Here is a 16,581-nt window from a genome sequence, read left to right on the forward strand (position 1 = left end):
GGGCAACACTGCAACAGCCGGCCGCCAGGCTGTCTTTTTTTTGCACATTTATTTGCCTCCAGGAGGCCACAAGAGGGAGACAAGGGACTGCAAAATGGAAAATAGGCATCCACCAACTTTACAGACAACTTCTCTTTGCTCCTACAACCTCCATCCTTGCACAGTTTGTTATTCTTCCAGGTAACATAGTAACAAATCCAAATTGCTGCTCTCTTTGTAGGCAAGCAAGGGTTTGTTGCAACTGCAATTCTTACTTCTTCTTGGAAATGTAGGGACGACAGTACATTCCATCACATCCATCTAGTGTACACAGGTAGGTCCATTGTGGCGGGCGGGCTGCTTTAATGGCTGTTTGCTGTTCCCCCTACTCCACTCCACTATTTGACTGTGGTGCTGCATCAATCAATCAGTGGCTGGCTCAGGTGCAGCTCTTTAACCTACCTAAAAGGGAGGGCGGAGAGAAGACAAGGAAGGTGAATGAGCTGTTCCAATGTGAAATGCCGGAAACACAGAAACACAGAAGACACACACACACACACACACACACACACACACACACACACACACACACACACACACACACACACACACACACACAACAAGAGGTGGCAATGTATTAATTAATTGCATTTAATAAATGAGCTCATTATCACACATGACTGTACAAATGCATTGTCCAACAGGTGTTGAAATAATGGGATTAAAAGGGGAGATCCCATCAGAAAGACAAAAACAATAGCAAACACAAATAGCACTTTTGGAATCTGATTTTAGTCAACACATAAGGGAAGGGTGCACCGGTCCTGGAAATACTGCAATACCAGGTCAATGCGTGGAGTGGACAGAGCAAGCTCTATTTCCATCTCCCTGTTCTAAAAATCCATTTAATATATGGTCCCCAGATAGGGGACGTATCAGATATTAAACTGATAAGAACAGATACTACACTTGATCTTAGCCAAAAGGCCGAGAAGCGATAACCCGAGCGGCCCTTGCCTTGCCCGAGCCTGTCCCATACTGCTGTTCACCCCTTGCAGCGATTGATTCAGCCTACTCCTAGGCAATTCCATGGGGCCCTGCAGGCTCACACACATTTACAGCTACTAAGCGGGAGGGAGGTGAATAAAGGCCGGAGAGGAAGCTACACAGGATTTGCTTCTTTTGCTTGCACCACAATGCAGTGCTGAAAGAGGAGGAATCTACATAAAAACGCCTTCCTGGCAACGCCCAAATGCCCTCCTGCCATGCAGATAAACACTGGCAGCGGCAGCAAGTGCATGCCCACAGCCACCCCTTGTTCCTTCACACCTTGTATCAGCTGTAATCCAGTCCAGTCCAGTCCAGTGCTGCCTGCTGAGCAGCACTGACCAACACTGCCTGGGCCCAGGCTTTTATCTATCTCTGAGGCAGGCCCCATTATGATGTCAGAAAGCTGGCTCTGGAATCCTGAGGGCTCCACTATGACACGTGCAAAGTTCCGTCTGAACTTTATATAAGACGGTGCGGCTCAGTCAGTCACTCAGTGTTGCCTGAGAGGGCAACACTGCAACAGCCGGCCGCCAGGCTGTCTTTTTTTTGCACATTTATTTGCCTCCAGGAGGCCACAAGAGGGAGACAAGGGACTGCAAAATGGAAAATAGGCATCCACCAACTTTACAGACAACTTCTCTTTGCTCCTACAACCTCCATCCTTGCACAGTTTGTTATTCTTCCAGGTAACATAGTAACAAATCCAAATTGCTGCTCTCTTTGTAGGCAAGCAAGGGTTTGTTGCAACTGCAATTCTTACTTCTTCTTGGAAATGTAGGGACGACAGTACATTCCATCACATCCATCTAGTGTACACAGGTAGGTCCATTGTGGCGGGCGGGCTGCTTTAATGGCTGTTTGCTGTTCCCCCTACTCCACTCCACTATTTGACTGTGGTGCTGCATCAATCAATCAGTGGCTGGCTCAGGTGCAGCTCTTTAACCTACCTAAAAGGGAGGGCGGAGAGAAGACAAGGAAGGTGAATGAGCTGTTCCAATGTGAAATGCCGGAAACACAGAAACACAGAAGACACACACACACACACACACACACACACACACACACACAACAAGAGGTGGCAATGTATTAATTAATTGCATTTAATAAATGAGCTCATTATCACACATGACTGTACAAATGCATTGTCCAACAGGTGTTGAAATAATGGGATTAAAAGGGGAGATCCCATCAGAAAGACAAAAACAATAGCAAACACAAATAGCACTTTTGGAATCTGATTTTAGTCAACACATAAGGGAAGGGTGCACCGGTCCTGGAAATACTGCAATACCAGGTCAATGCGTGGAGTGGACAGAGCAAGCTCTATTTCCATCTCCCTGTTCTAAAAATCCATTTAATATATGGTCCCCAGATAGGGGACGTATCAGATATTAAACTGATAAGAACAGATACTACACTTGATCTTAGCCAAAAGGCCGAGAAGCGATAACCCGAGCGGCCCTTGCCTTGCCCGAGCCTGTCCCATACTGCTGTTCACCCCTTGCAGCGATTGATTCAGCCTACTCCTAGGCAATTCCATGGGGCCCTGCAGGCTCACACACATTTACAGCTACTAAGCGGGAGGGAGGTGAATAAAGGCCGGAGAGGAAGCTACACAGGATTTGCTTCTTTTGCTTGCACCACAATGCAGTGCTGAAAGAGGAGGAATCTACATAAAAACGCCTTCCTGGCAACGCCCAAATGCCCTCCTGCCATGCAGATAAACACTGGCAGCGGCAGCAAGTGCATGCCCACAGCCACCCCTTGTTCCTTCACACCTTGTATCAGCTGTAATCCAGTCCAGTCCAGTCCAGTGCTGCCTGCTGAGCAGCACTGACCAACACTGCCTGGGCCCAGGCTTTTATCTATCTCTGAGGCAGGCCCCATTATGATGTCAGAAAGCTGGCTCTGGAATCCTGAGGGCTCCACTATGACACGTGCAAAGTTCCGTCTGAACTTTATATAAGACGGTGCGGCTCAGTCAGTCACTCAGTGTTGCCTGAGAGGGCAACACTGCAACAGCCGGCCGCCAGGCTGTCTTTTTTTTGCACATTTATTTGCCTCCAGGAGGCCACAAGAGGGAGACAAGGGACTGCAAAATGGAAAATAGGCATCCACCAACTTTACAGACAACTTCTCTTTGCTCCTACAACCTCCATCCTTGCACAGTTTGTTATTCTTCCAGGTAACATAGTAACAAATCCAAATTGCTGCTCTCTTTGTAGGCAAGCAAGGGTTTGTTGCAACTGCAATTCTTACTTCTTCTTGGAAATGTAGGGACGACAGTACATTCCATCACATCCATCTAGTGTACACAGGTAGGTCCATTGTGGCGGGCGGGCTGCTTTAATGGCTGTTTGCTGTTCCCCCTACTCCACTCCACTATTTGACTGTGGTGCTGCATCAATCAATCAGTGGCTGGCTCAGGTGCAGCTCTTTAACCTACCTAAAAGGGAGGGCGGAGAGAAGACAAGGAAGGTGAATGAGCTGTTCCAATGTGAAATGCCGGAAACACAGAAACACAGAAGACACACACACACACACACACACACACACACACACACACACACACACACACACACACACACACACACACACACAACAAGAGGTGGCAATGTATTAATTAATTGCATTTAATAAATGAGCTCATTATCACACATGACTGTACAAATGCATTGTCCAACAGGTGTTGAAATAATGGGATTAAAAGGGGAGATCCCATCAGAAAGACAAAAACAATAGCAAACACAAATAGCACTTTTGGAATCTGATTTTAGTCAACACATAAGGGAAGGGTGCACCGGTCCTGGAAATACTGCAATACCAGGTCAATGCGTGGAGTGGACAGAGCAAGCTCTATTTCCATCTCCCTGTTCTAAAAATCCATTTAATATATGGTCCCCAGATAGGGGACGTATCAGATATTAAACTGATAAGAACAGATACTACACTTGATCTTAGCCAAAAGGCCGAGAAGCGATAACCCGAGCGGCCCTTGCCTTGCCCGAGCCTGTCCCATACTGCTGTTCACCCCTTGCAGCGATTGATTCAGCCTACTCCTAGGCAATTCCATGGGGCCCTGCAGGCTCACACACATTTACAGCTACTAAGCGGGAGGGAGGTGAATAAAGGCCGGAGAGGAAGCTACACAGGATTTGCTTCTTTTGCTTGCACCACAATGCAGTGCTGAAAGAGGAGGAATCTACATAAAAACGCCTTCCTGGCAACGCCCAAATGCCCTCCTGCCATGCAGATAAACACTGGCAGCGGCAGCAAGTGCATGCCCACAGCCACCCCTTGTTCCTTCACACCTTGTATCAGCTGTAATCCAGTCCAGTCCAGTCCAGTGCTGCCTGCTGAGCAGCACTGACCAACACTGCCTGGGCCCAGGCTTTTATCTATCTCTGAGGCAGGCCCCATTATGATGTCAGAAAGCTGGCTCTGGAATCCTGAGGGCTCCACTATGACACGTGCAAAGTTCCGTCTGAACTTTATATAAGACGGTGCGGCTCAGTCAGTCACTCAGTGTTGCCTGAGAGGGCAACACTGCAACAGCCGGCCGCCAGGCTGTCTTTTTTTTGCACATTTATTTGCCTCCAGGAGGCCACAAGAGGGAGACAAGGGACTGCAAAATGGAAAATAGGCATCCACCAACTTTACAGACAACTTCTCTTTGCTCCTACAACCTCCATCCTTGCACAGTTTGTTATTCTTCCAGGTAACATAGTAACAAATCCAAATTGCTGCTCTCTTTGTAGGCAAGCAAGGGTTTGTTGCAACTGCAATTCTTACTTCTTCTTGGAAATGTAGGGACGACAGTACATTCCATCACATCCATCTAGTGTACACAGGTAGGTCCATTGTGGCGGGCGGGCTGCTTTAATGGCTGTTTGCTGTTCCCCCTACTCCACTCCACTATTTGACTGTGGTGCTGCATCAATCAATCAGTGGCTGGCTCAGGTGCAGCTCTTTAACCTACCTAAAAGGGAGGGCGGAGAGAAGACAAGGAAGGTGAATGAGCTGTTCCAATGTGAAATGCCGGAAACACAGAAACACAGAAGACACACACACACACACACACACACACACACACACACACACACACACACACACACACACACACACACACACACACAACAAGAGGTGGCAATGTATTAATTAATTGCATTTAATAAATGAGCTCATTATCACACATGACTGTACAAATGCATTGTCCAACAGGTGTTGAAATAATGGGATTAAAAGGGGAGATCCCATCAGAAAGACAAAAACAATAGCAAACACAAATAGCACTTTTGGAATCTGATTTTAGTCAACACATAAGGGAAGGGTGCACCGGTCCTGGAAATACTGCAATACCAGGTCAATGCGTGGAGTGGACAGAGCAAGCTCTATTTCCATCTCCCTGTTCTAAAAATCCATTTAATATATGGTCCCCAGATAGGGGACGTATCAGATATTAAACTGATAAGAACAGATACTACACTTGATCTTAGCCAAAAGGCCGAGAAGCGATAACCCGAGCGGCCCTTGCCTTGCCCGAGCCTGTCCCATACTGCTGTTCACCCCTTGCAGCGATTGATTCAGCCTACTCCTAGGCAATTCCATGGGGCCCTGCAGGCTCACACACATTTACAGCTACTAAGCGGGAGGGAGGTGAATAAAGGCCGGAGAGGAAGCTACACAGGATTTGCTTCTTTTGCTTGCACCACAATGCAGTGCTGAAAGAGGAGGAATCTACATAAAAACGCCTTCCTGGCAACGCCCAAATGCCCTCCTGCCATGCAGATAAACACTGGCAGCGGCAGCAAGTGCATGCCCACAGCCACCCCTTGTTCCTTCACACCTTGTATCAGCTGTAATCCAGTCCAGTCCAGTCCAGTGCTGCCTGCTGAGCAGCACTGACCAACACTGCCTGGGCCCAGGCTTTTATCTATCTCTGAGGCAGGCCCCATTATGATGTCAGAAAGCTGGCTCTGGAATCCTGAGGGCTCCACTATGACACGTGCAAAGTTCCGTCTGAACTTTATATAAGACGGTGCGGCTCAGTCAGTCACTCAGTGTTGCCTGAGAGGGCAACACTGCAACAGCCGGCCGCCAGGCTGTCTTTTTTTTGCACATTTATTTGCCTCCAGGAGGCCACAAGAGGGAGACAAGGGACTGCAAAATGGAAAATAGGCATCCACCAACTTTACAGACAACTTCTCTTTGCTCCTACAACCTCCATCCTTGCACAGTTTGTTATTCTTCCAGGTAACATAGTAACAAATCCAAATTGCTGCTCTCTTTGTAGGCAAGCAAGGGTTTGTTGCAACTGCAATTCTTACTTCTTCTTGGAAATGTAGGGACGACAGTACATTCCATCACATCCATCTAGTGTACACAGGTAGGTCCATTGTGGCGGGCGGGCTGCTTTAATGGCTGTTTGCTGTTCCCCCTACTCCACTCCACTATTTGACTGTGGTGCTGCATCAATCAATCAGTGGCTGGCTCAGGTGCAGCTCTTTAACCTACCTAAAAGGGAGGGCGGAGAGAAGACAAGGAAGGTGAATGAGCTGTTCCAATGTGAAATGCCGGAAACACAGAAACACAGAAGACACACACACACACACACACACACACACACACACACACACACACACACACACACACACACACACACACACACACAACAAGAGGTGGCAATGTATTAATTAATTGCATTTAATAAATGAGCTCATTATCACACATGACTGTACAAATGCATTGTCCAACAGGTGTTGAAATAATGGGATTAAAAGGGGAGATCCCATCAGAAAGACAAAAACAATAGCAAACACAAATAGCACTTTTGGAATCTGATTTTAGTCAACACATAAGGGAAGGGTGCACCGGTCCTGGAAATACTGCAATACCAGGTCAATGCGTGGAGTGGACAGAGCAAGCTCTATTTCCATCTCCCTGTTCTAAAAATCCATTTAATATATGGTCCCCAGATAGGGGACGTATCAGATATTAAACTGATAAGAACAGATACTACACTTGATCTTAGCCAAAAGGCCGAGAAGCGATAACCCGAGCGGCCCTTGCCTTGCCCGAGCCTGTCCCATACTGCTGTTCACCCCTTGCAGCGATTGATTCAGCCTACTCCTAGGCAATTCCATGGGGCCCTGCAGGCTCACACACATTTACAGCTACTAAGCGGGAGGGAGGTGAATAAAGGCCGGAGAGGAAGCTACACAGGATTTGCTTCTTTTGCTTGCACCACAATGCAGTGCTGAAAGAGGAGGAATCTACATAAAAACGCCTTCCTGGCAACGCCCAAATGCCCTCCTGCCATGCAGATAAACACTGGCAGCGGCAGCAAGTGCATGCCCACAGCCACCCCTTGTTCCTTCACACCTTGTATCAGCTGTAATCCAGTCCAGTCCAGTCCAGTGCTGCCTGCTGAGCAGCACTGACCAACACTGCCTGGGCCCAGGCTTTTATCTATCTCTGAGGCAGGCCCCATTATGATGTCAGAAAGCTGGCTCTGGAATCCTGAGGGCTCCACTATGACACGTGCAAAGTTCCGTCTGAACTTTATATAAGACGGTGCGGCTCAGTCAGTCACTCAGTGTTGCCTGAGAGGGCAACACTGCAACAGCCGGCCGCCAGGCTGTCTTTTTTTTGCACATTTATTTGCCTCCAGGAGGCCACAAGAGGGAGACAAGGGACTGCAAAATGGAAAATAGGCATCCACCAACTTTACAGACAACTTCTCTTTGCTCCTACAACCTCCATCCTTGCACAGTTTGTTATTCTTCCAGGTAACATAGTAACAAATCCAAATTGCTGCTCTCTTTGTAGGCAAGCAAGGGTTTGTTGCAACTGCAATTCTTACTTCTTCTTGGAAATGTAGGGACGACAGTACATTCCATCACATCCATCTAGTGTACACAGGTAGGTCCATTGTGGCGGGCGGGCTGCTTTAATGGCTGTTTGCTGTTCCCCCTACTCCACTCCACTATTTGACTGTGGTGCTGCATCAATCAATCAGTGGCTGGCTCAGGTGCAGCTCTTTAACCTACCTAAAAGGGAGGGCGGAGAGAAGACAAGGAAGGTGAATGAGCTGTTCCAATGTGAAATGCCGGAAACACAGAAACACAGAAGACACACACACACACACACACACACACACACACACACACACACACACACACACACACACACACACACACACACACAACAAGAGGTGGCAATGTATTAATTAATTGCATTTAATAAATGAGCTCATTATCACACATGACTGTACAAATGCATTGTCCAACAGGTGTTGAAATAATGGGATTAAAAGGGGAGATCCCATCAGAAAGACAAAAACAATAGCAAACACAAATAGCACTTTTGGAATCTGATTTTAGTCAACACATAAGGGAAGGGTGCACCGGTCCTGGAAATACTGCAATACCAGGTCAATGCGTGGAGTGGACAGAGCAAGCTCTATTTCCATCTCCCTGTTCTAAAAATCCATTTAATATATGGTCCCCAGATAGGGGACGTATCAGATATTAAACTGATAAGAACAGATTTTTGATTGAAAATTGCTTTATTGACAATCAATCGTCATCATACAAACATTACTGCGACGCAGCGCAAGCCATGAAGCAGCAAATAATAAATAATAACAGTCGTCAAACATAACATGACAGTATAATACACAGTACAGGCTAGCCTATGCTATACATTACACCACATGCTACACTAACATTCTTGCATTCACTAACGCCAAACAACAAAGCATTATAGACAAGTGATGGGATAGGGGAGTGGGTAGGAGGGGATAGGGAAGGGGGAAATCACAGGCCCGAAGCTTTATTGAAAGACAACACACAAGAAGGGAGAGTGGGGGGAAGGGGAGTATCAGTCCTCTTCCTCATCGACGTCCGGGCTGTCCCAGGTGGAATAGTCTCTGAGCAGGCTGTGGATCAGCCTGCGGCAGTCCTGGACGGACACACTCTCTCTCCGCAAAATCAGACGATTCCTGGCGAACCATATAGCGTCCTTAAAACAGTTCATAAGGCGCCAGGCTTCCTGGATTGCTCCATCCGTGGTATTCCCAGAAAATAGTCCATAAAGTACCGAGCGGTACGACAGTCTGTTCCTGGGAACTGAGTCCTTGAGTTCGTGTTCCAAGGCTTTCAACAGACCCTGTGCAAAGGGGCACTGCCAGAAAATGTGCAAAGATGTTTCCTCCGTGAAGGGGCACCTGGGGCAGTACCGGGTCTTGCACAGGTTGCGGGCATGCATGAATGACCTAAGAGGCAGTCCTCCCTGGATGGCCATCCATGAAATGTCCTTGTGCCCGTTGGTCAACCTGCCAGATGACACGTTAGTCCAAACAGTCTCCAACGTGTCGGCATGAAGCCCTGGAACAAACTCCAGTGAGTCCTTTGCTCTGATGTGCTTGTGGATCGTCTTAGGTTTCCACAAGTCGGGCTTAAGACCCTCCAGTTGATGCTCCCTCACAAACCGGACGACATCTCCGTAGAACCAGGGAGCGTGCCAGTTGTAAGGGAAGGAGCTGTCCCACTTATCCCAGCCAAAACCTCGCCAGAGGGGAAGGAGGAAGTAGCGGGACATGGCCTTGCCCGCAGAGCCGTTTGCTGTCCTCAGAGTCCTACGAACACAGTCACATACAAAAGCGATCCGCAGCAGAGTGGGAATGTCGGGTATACCCTTCCCACCTTTGCGGGGCTCCTTGTACATAACAGTCCGCTTTACTCTGTCCATTTTCGAGCCCCAGATGAAGCGAAACACAGTCCTGGTAATGGCCCTCGAGACCGTTGCAAGAGGGGGCCATGCCTGTGCAGTGTATTGTAGCACAGGCAAGACTTCGTTACGCAGGACCATTGCTTTGCCCTCAATAGTGAGTTGTCTGAGGCTCCACAGTCCGATCCTTTGGTTGACTTTGGCCAAGCGTTCTTCCCACGACTTTAGGGCTGCACCTTCCTTACCGAACCAGACTCCCAGAATTTTGATGAAGTCCGGCTTGATAGTAAACGGGAAGGAGGCAGGAGAAGGCAGGTACCACTTTCCGAAGAGCATGGCTTCCGACTTCCCGCAGTTGACTTTTGCCCCTGAAGCGCGTCCGAACTCCTCACAGGTCTGGACGAGTGCAGTCACCGAACTCTGGTCAGCGCAGAAGACGGTCACGTCGTCCATGTACAGCGAGCATTTGACCTCGAAGTGTCCTGGACCTGGTGCGGTGATCCCTCTGATCTCTCCATTCTGCCGGATAGCCTCTGCGAAGAGCTCTATAACACAAACAAAAAGGAGAGGTGAAAGAGGACAGCCTTGTCTAACCCCCGACGATACAGGAAAGGGGTCAGTCTTCCAGCCGTTCACCAGCACCGAGCTGTAAATATCGCAATACATCAGGTTAACATACAAACAGAACAACCTGCCAAGCCGCAGCCTACGCAGAGCCTTACCCATGAATTCGTGAGAGACCCGGTCAAAAGCCTTCTCCTGATCCAGACTGACCAGGGCCGCGTGTGTACGGCGGCTTTGCATGTAATGCACCGTGTCCCTCACCAGGGCAAGACTGTCGGCCACCCTACGGCCAGGAATGCCGCAGGTTTGGTCCGATCCGATGATCTGTCCGATGACAACCTTCAGTCTGTTGGTCAATACTTTGGCGAGGATCTTGTAGTCCACGTTCAGGAGAGAGATGGGACGCCAGTTTTTCAGGTCACATCTCTCCCCCTTCCGCTTATACAAGATCGTGATCATGCCTTCTCTCAAGGACGGTGGCATTCTACCCTCCACCACCATCTCCTCATAGAGCTCCAGTAGGTCCGGACAGATCAAGTCCCCCAGCGCTACATAGAGCTCTGCTGGGAGACCATCACTGCCCGGGGTCCTGCCGGGTCTGAAGGATTTAGCGGCAGAGAGCAGTTCCTCCACCGTCAGGGGTACATCCATAGCCTCCGTACCTGCAGGATCAAGATGATTAGTGATACCTGACAGGAATTTATCGGCGGCTTCGGGGTCAGTGGTTTTCCGGGAGTAGAGGCTTCGGTAGTAGTCTGTGACGACTCCCATCACCTCCTTCTTCCCAGAATGCATGTTTCCGGTCTCATCTCGGAGTTCCTTCAGGGGCGTGTGGCCGGCATGGAGTTTCCTGAAAAAGAACGAGTTACATTTCTCACCCTTCTCCAGGTTCTCCACCTTGGAACGAAAGACAATTCGCTTGGATTCCTCCTCAAAGTGCCTTTTCAGGCCCTTTTTGGCTTCCTCCAGCTCCTTCCTGACGTCCCAGCCGCATTGAAGGAGGTCTTGCAGGGATCGCAGCTGACGCTGCATCTCTCTGAAGTCTCTCTTCCTCTCACACGCCTGTTGACGACTTTTTGCCTGAAAGAAACAACGAAATTCAACTTTAACATATTCCCACCAGTCACAGGTTTTGTCAAAGAAAACTTTATCATTCCTCCAAACAATATAGGCATCTCTAAGTTCCGCCAGTACCTCCTCTCTTTCCAGCAGGGCACAATTCAGCTTCCAGGAGCCAGGGCCGGGAGGAAAACCGTGGCCGATGGCACCCTGGAAGAGAATGGCCCTGTGGTCAGAGAAGAAGCAGGGGACCATGGAGTGCCCATGCTGCTTGACTGCCCGGGAGGTGAACACAAAGTCAATCCGAGAACGAAGTGAGCCATCGGGTCGGCTCCATGAATAGTTCACAGAGCCGATCCCCATGGAGCCCACCACGTCCTGCAAGGATGCTTCGGTTACCATCTCGATAAGCAGTTTGGAACTGACATCCAGCTTGATTGAAGTGCCGGAACTTCGTCCATCCTCTTCGATGGGGCAGTTGAAGTCCCCGGCCATCACCACTGCCCTAGTGGTGGCGAGCTGGGTCCGCAGGGTCTGGAATAGTTCCAGGCGCTCAGCCTTCATAGGGGGAGCGTACACGTTGATGAGCCTAATCGGCTCTCCCGCCCAGGAACCGTCTACGACCAACAAGCGGCCGCAGACGAGCTCCTGGACAGAGTCAACAGTAAATACGCTTCCCCTAATCAGGATGGCAACCCCTGCAGACTTACAGTCGCCCCCACCAGACCAGTAGGACGGGCCATGGGTCCACTGCCTGGCCAGATGATGGTATGACCTGGAAGAGGGGAGAGTACATTCCTGCAGCATGAATACATCACTCGACTGCTTGGAAAGAAAAGTTAGCACCATCTGACATCTAGTCCTATCTCTAACACTCCTCACATTGAGGCCAAAGATGTTAAGTTTAGCAGCCATGGGGGAGAATAAAGAAGGTTAGTGCAGACGATACACCTTAGTTACCAGTCCGGTCGGGCGGATCCTCCTCGCCTGGCGGGTCCGAAAGATCCAGCAGGCCTTCTGACAGAAATTGTTCCAGGATTGTAGCCACCTGGATGTCTGTTGTGAAGTCGATGACCTCAGGTTCAGACACGAGTTCCTCCACCATCTGCTCCATTTCCTCCTGCTGCGCAAGGGAATCTTCGCAGATTTCCACGACTTGTCGCTTTGAGGACTCAGCCGCTGGGCTGTCCCTCACCTTTCTCTTCCTCTGGATGGCACCTGAGGAGACAAGAGGGGGAAAATCCTCCAGGGAGAGGACTCCAGCAGCTGGAGGGGAAGATGTTAGTGCTGCTGGAGCTGGGGAGAAGGGAGGCTGGGTTGGGAGAGGTGCAGGTGACAGGACCACTGAGATGGGTGGGTAGGAGAAGGTGAGAGCCTCAGTGGGGGTGACAGGGGTTGGGGACGGGGGGGTGGGGAGGGCCGGGCGAGGGAGGGTGGGAAGGGTAGGGCGAGGGAGGGCCGGGAGAGGGGGGGGAGGGACTGTCGTCTTCTTACCATCCTTCTTTTTCCCGGTCTTTTGTGCCGCTGGAGCTCTGGCTGGGGCAGGGTTCCCTCTGGCTGGAGCTTTCGCTGCTACAGTTGCCCAGGATCGATCCCTCTTCGGGCAGTCCTTGTAAGAGTGGGCTGCTTGTCCGCAGAGGTTGCACATTGTCCGTTTCGGGCAGTCTTTGGTCTCGTGTCCTGTTACCCGGCAGTTCTTGCAGGCGTCCTCCTTGCAGTCCTTCACTGAATGACCCTTCTTGCTGCATCTCCTGCAGATCTGCGGCATGTCCGGGTAATAGATGAGGCCGTAGGAGTTGCCCAGCGAGAATGACTGGGGCAGGTGCTGGAGGCCGTCTTCCGCGCTCGAATCCTTGTTCAGTCGGACGATTACCGACCACTTGCCAGTCCAGAAGCCGAGTCCGTTCAGGATGTGGGTGGGTTCCCTCACCACTGTGCAGAACCGCTTCAGGAGCGTGGTGATGTCTTTGCCGGGGGTGTGTGGGTTCCGCATTGAGACCGTCACCCGCCTTTCCTCTCTTTGGACAGGGCAGTTGCCCACAAAGCGAGAGAAAGGGGATTCAGGCCTCGCCGCTTTCACCATCTCCCAGTACCTTCTGCAGATGTTGATCGAAGCGAAGGTCACGAAGAACATCCCGGTCATGAAGGCCTGGATGCTGATGGTCTCCGGCTTAGCGAAGCCCTGGTCCAGGAGCATCTTCTGGCAGAACACTTCTTCCGTCATGTCCGGCACTCTCCCGTCCACCTCCTTCAGCTTCAGGGCCACCGTCTGCTTCATCCAGGGCTCCAGGGTTGGAGCAGCCTGGTTCGGCTTCCTGGTGGCCTGTTGGCTTGAGGAAGCTTCAGGAGGAGATGTCCTGGCCTGGGTCGGCTCACCTGGTCCATCAGCCTTCTTCTTCTGGGTGGCAGGGTTGCTGGTTGAGGCCATGGCTTCTTCCAGCTGTTCCTGTCGCTTGGGGAGGATCTTCGATAGCTCTTTCCCGAAGGGGGCGGAGCTATGCAAATCTTCTCCTTGCTGGCCGAGGTTCTTCCACGAAATTTCTTCCGCAGCGGTTCCTCGTCGAGCTTCTTCTTCTGCGGCCGAGCTTCTTCGAAGATCCCCTTCAGCAGCGGCTCTTCTCCGAAGTTCTCCTTCTTCCCGGCAGCGATCTCCCGGAGCTTCTTCCCCGATGGCAGCTTCTCCCTTCTGGATCGTCGTCTTCGCTGGTTCTTCTCCGCAGTTCGTCGCCGGCTTCGTCTGGAACGCTCTTGGATCGCTAAGCTAGTGTTTATAGCCCCCAGTGGTTCTCCGAGCTATCTATCCTTACAAGGACTGATAAGAACAGATACTACACTTGATCTTAGCCAAAAGGCCGAGAAGCGATAACCCGAGCGGCCCTTGCCTTGCCCGAGCCTGTCCCATACTGCTGTTCACCCCTTGCAGCGATTGATTCAGCCTACTCCTAGGCAATTCCATGGGGCCCTGCAGGCTCACACACATTTACAGCTACTAAGCGGGAGGGAGGTGAATAAAGGCCGGAGAGGAAGCTACACAGGATTTGCTTCTTTTGCTTGCACCACAATGCAGTGCTGAAAGAGGAGGAATCTACATAAAAACGCCTTCCTGGCAACGCCCAAATGCCCTCCTGCCATGCAGATAAACACTGGCAGCGGCAGCAAGTGCATGCCCACAGCCACCCCTTGTTCCTTCACACCTTGTATCAGCTGTAATCCAGTCCAGTCCAGTCCAGTGCTGCCTGCTGAGCAGCACTGACCAACACTGCCTGGGCCCAGGCTTTTATCTATCTCTGAGGCAGGCCCCATTATGATGTCAGAAAGCTGGCTCTGGAATCCTGAGGGCTCCACTATGACACGTGCAAAGTTCCGTCTGAACTTTATATAAGACGGTGCGGCTCAGTCAGTCACTCAGTGTTGCCTGAGAGGGCAACACTGCAACAGCCGGCCGCCAGGCTGTCTTTTTTTTGCACATTTATTTGCCTCCAGGAGGCCACAAGAGGGAGACAAGGGACTGCAAAATGGAAAATAGGCATCCACCAACTTTACAGACAACTTCTCTTTGCTCCTACAACCTCCATCCTTGCACAGTTTGTTATTCTTCCAGGTAACATAGTAACAAATCCAAATTGCTGCTCTCTTTGTAGGCAAGCAAGGGTTTGTTGCAACTGCAATTCTTACTTCTTCTTGGAAATGTAGGGACGACAGTACATTCCATCACATCCATCTAGTGTACACAGGTAGGTCCATTGTGGCGGGCGGGCTGCTTTAATGGCTGTTTGCTGTTCCCCCTACTCCACTCCACTATTTGACTGTGGTGCTGCATCAATCAATCAGTGGCTGGCTCAGGTGCAGCTCTTTAACCTACCTAAAAGGGAGGGCGGAGAGAAGACAAGGAAGGTGAATGAGCTGTTCCAATGTGAAATGCCGGAAACACAGAAACACAGAAGACACACACACACACACACACACACACACACACACACAACAAGAGGTGGCAATGTATTAATTAATTGCATTTAATAAATGAGCTCATTATCACACATGACTGTACAAATGCATTGTCCAACAGGTGTTGAAATAATGGGATTAAAAGGGGAGATCCCATCAGAAAGACAAAAACAATAGCAAACACAAATAGCACTTTTGGAATCTGATTTTAGTCAACACATAAGGGAAGGGTGCACCGGTCCTGGAAATACTGCAATACCAGGTCAATGCGTGGAGTGGACAGAGCAAGCTCTATTTCCATCTCCCTGTTCTAAAAATCCATTTAATATATGGTCCCCAGATAGGGGACGTATCAGATATTAAACTGATAAGAACAGATACTACACTTGATCTTAGCCAAAAGGCCGAGAAGCGATAACCCGAGCGGCCCTTGCCTTGCCCGAGCCTGTCCCATACTGCTGTTCACCCCTTGCAGCGATTGATTCAGCCTACTCCTAGGCAATTCCATGGGGCCCTGCAGGCTCACACACATTTACAGCTACTAAGCGGGAGGGAGGTGAATAAAGGCCGGAGAGGAAGCTACACAGGATTTGCTTCTTTTGCTTGCACCACAATGCAGTGCTGAAAGAGGAGGAATCTACATAAAAACGCCTTCCTGGCAACGCCCAAATGCCCTCCTGCCATGCAGATAAACACTGGCAGCGGCAGCAAGTGCATGCCCACAGCCACCCCTTGTTCCTTCACACCTTGTATCAGCTGTAATCCAGTCCAGTCCAGTCCAGTGCTGCCTGCTGAGCAGCACTGACCAACACTGCCTGGGCCCAGGCTTTTATCTATCTCTGAGGCAGGCCCCATTATGATGTCAGAAAGCTGGCTCTGGAATCCTGAGGGCTCCACTATGACACGTGCAAAGTTCCGTCTGAACTTTATATAAGACGGTGCGGCTCAGTCAGTCACTCAGTGTTGCCTGAGAGGGCAACACTGCAACAGCCGGCCGCCAGGCTGTCTTTTTTTTGCACATTTATTTGCCTCCAGGAGGCCACAAGAGGGAGACAAGGGACTGCAAAATGGAAAATAGGCATCCACCAACTTTACAGACAACTTCTCTTTGCTCCTACAACCTCCATCCTTGCACAGTTTGTTATTCTTCCAGGTAACATAGTAACAAATCCAAATTGCTGCTCTCTTTGTAGGCAAGCAAGGGTTTGTTGCAACTGCAATTCTTACTTCTTCTTGGAAATGTAGGGACGACAG

General features: G+C 50.1%; 7 non-coding genes and 1 pseudogene across 7 annotated transcripts; all 8 read right to left on the reverse strand.

The window, feature by feature from the left end:
- Positions 1-787: 787 nt before the first annotated feature.
- LOC142705780 (U2 spliceosomal RNA) lies at positions 788-978 on the reverse strand. The gene has a single exon (XR_012868296.1). It is a non-coding gene; the product is annotated as a U2 spliceosomal RNA (small nuclear RNA).
- A 1,308-nt stretch (positions 979-2,286) lies between these two features.
- On the reverse strand, positions 2,287-2,477 carry LOC142705781 (U2 spliceosomal RNA). The gene has a single exon (XR_012868297.1). It is a non-coding gene; the product is annotated as a U2 spliceosomal RNA (small nuclear RNA).
- A 1,342-nt stretch (positions 2,478-3,819) lies between these two features.
- LOC142705782 (U2 spliceosomal RNA) lies at positions 3,820-4,010 on the reverse strand. Its single transcript, XR_012868298.1, has one exon. It is a non-coding gene; the product is annotated as a U2 spliceosomal RNA (small nuclear RNA).
- A 1,344-nt stretch (positions 4,011-5,354) lies between these two features.
- LOC142705783 (U2 spliceosomal RNA) lies at positions 5,355-5,545 on the reverse strand. Its single transcript, XR_012868299.1, has one exon. It is a non-coding gene; the product is annotated as a U2 spliceosomal RNA (small nuclear RNA).
- A 1,344-nt stretch (positions 5,546-6,889) lies between these two features.
- On the reverse strand, positions 6,890-7,080 carry LOC142705784 (U2 spliceosomal RNA). The gene has a single exon (XR_012868300.1). It is a non-coding gene; the product is annotated as a U2 spliceosomal RNA (small nuclear RNA).
- A 1,344-nt stretch (positions 7,081-8,424) lies between these two features.
- LOC142705790 (U2 spliceosomal RNA) lies at positions 8,425-8,611 on the reverse strand. The gene has a single exon (XR_012868304.1). It is a non-coding gene; the product is annotated as a U2 spliceosomal RNA (small nuclear RNA).
- A 5,533-nt stretch (positions 8,612-14,144) lies between these two features.
- On the reverse strand, positions 14,145-14,246 carry LOC142705801 (U2 spliceosomal RNA; annotated as a pseudogene).
- Positions 14,247-15,552: 1,306 nt separating this feature from the next.
- On the reverse strand, positions 15,553-15,743 carry LOC142705787 (U2 spliceosomal RNA). Its single transcript, XR_012868302.1, has one exon. It is a non-coding gene; the product is annotated as a U2 spliceosomal RNA (small nuclear RNA).
- Positions 15,744-16,581: the final 838 nt, after the last annotated feature.

Source organism: Rhinoderma darwinii, unplaced genomic scaffold, assembly GCF_050947455.1.
Source record: "Rhinoderma darwinii isolate aRhiDar2 unplaced genomic scaffold, aRhiDar2.hap1 Scaffold_3401, whole genome shotgun sequence".
Classification (NCBI taxonomy): domain Eukaryota; kingdom Metazoa; phylum Chordata; class Amphibia; order Anura; family Rhinodermatidae; genus Rhinoderma; species Rhinoderma darwinii.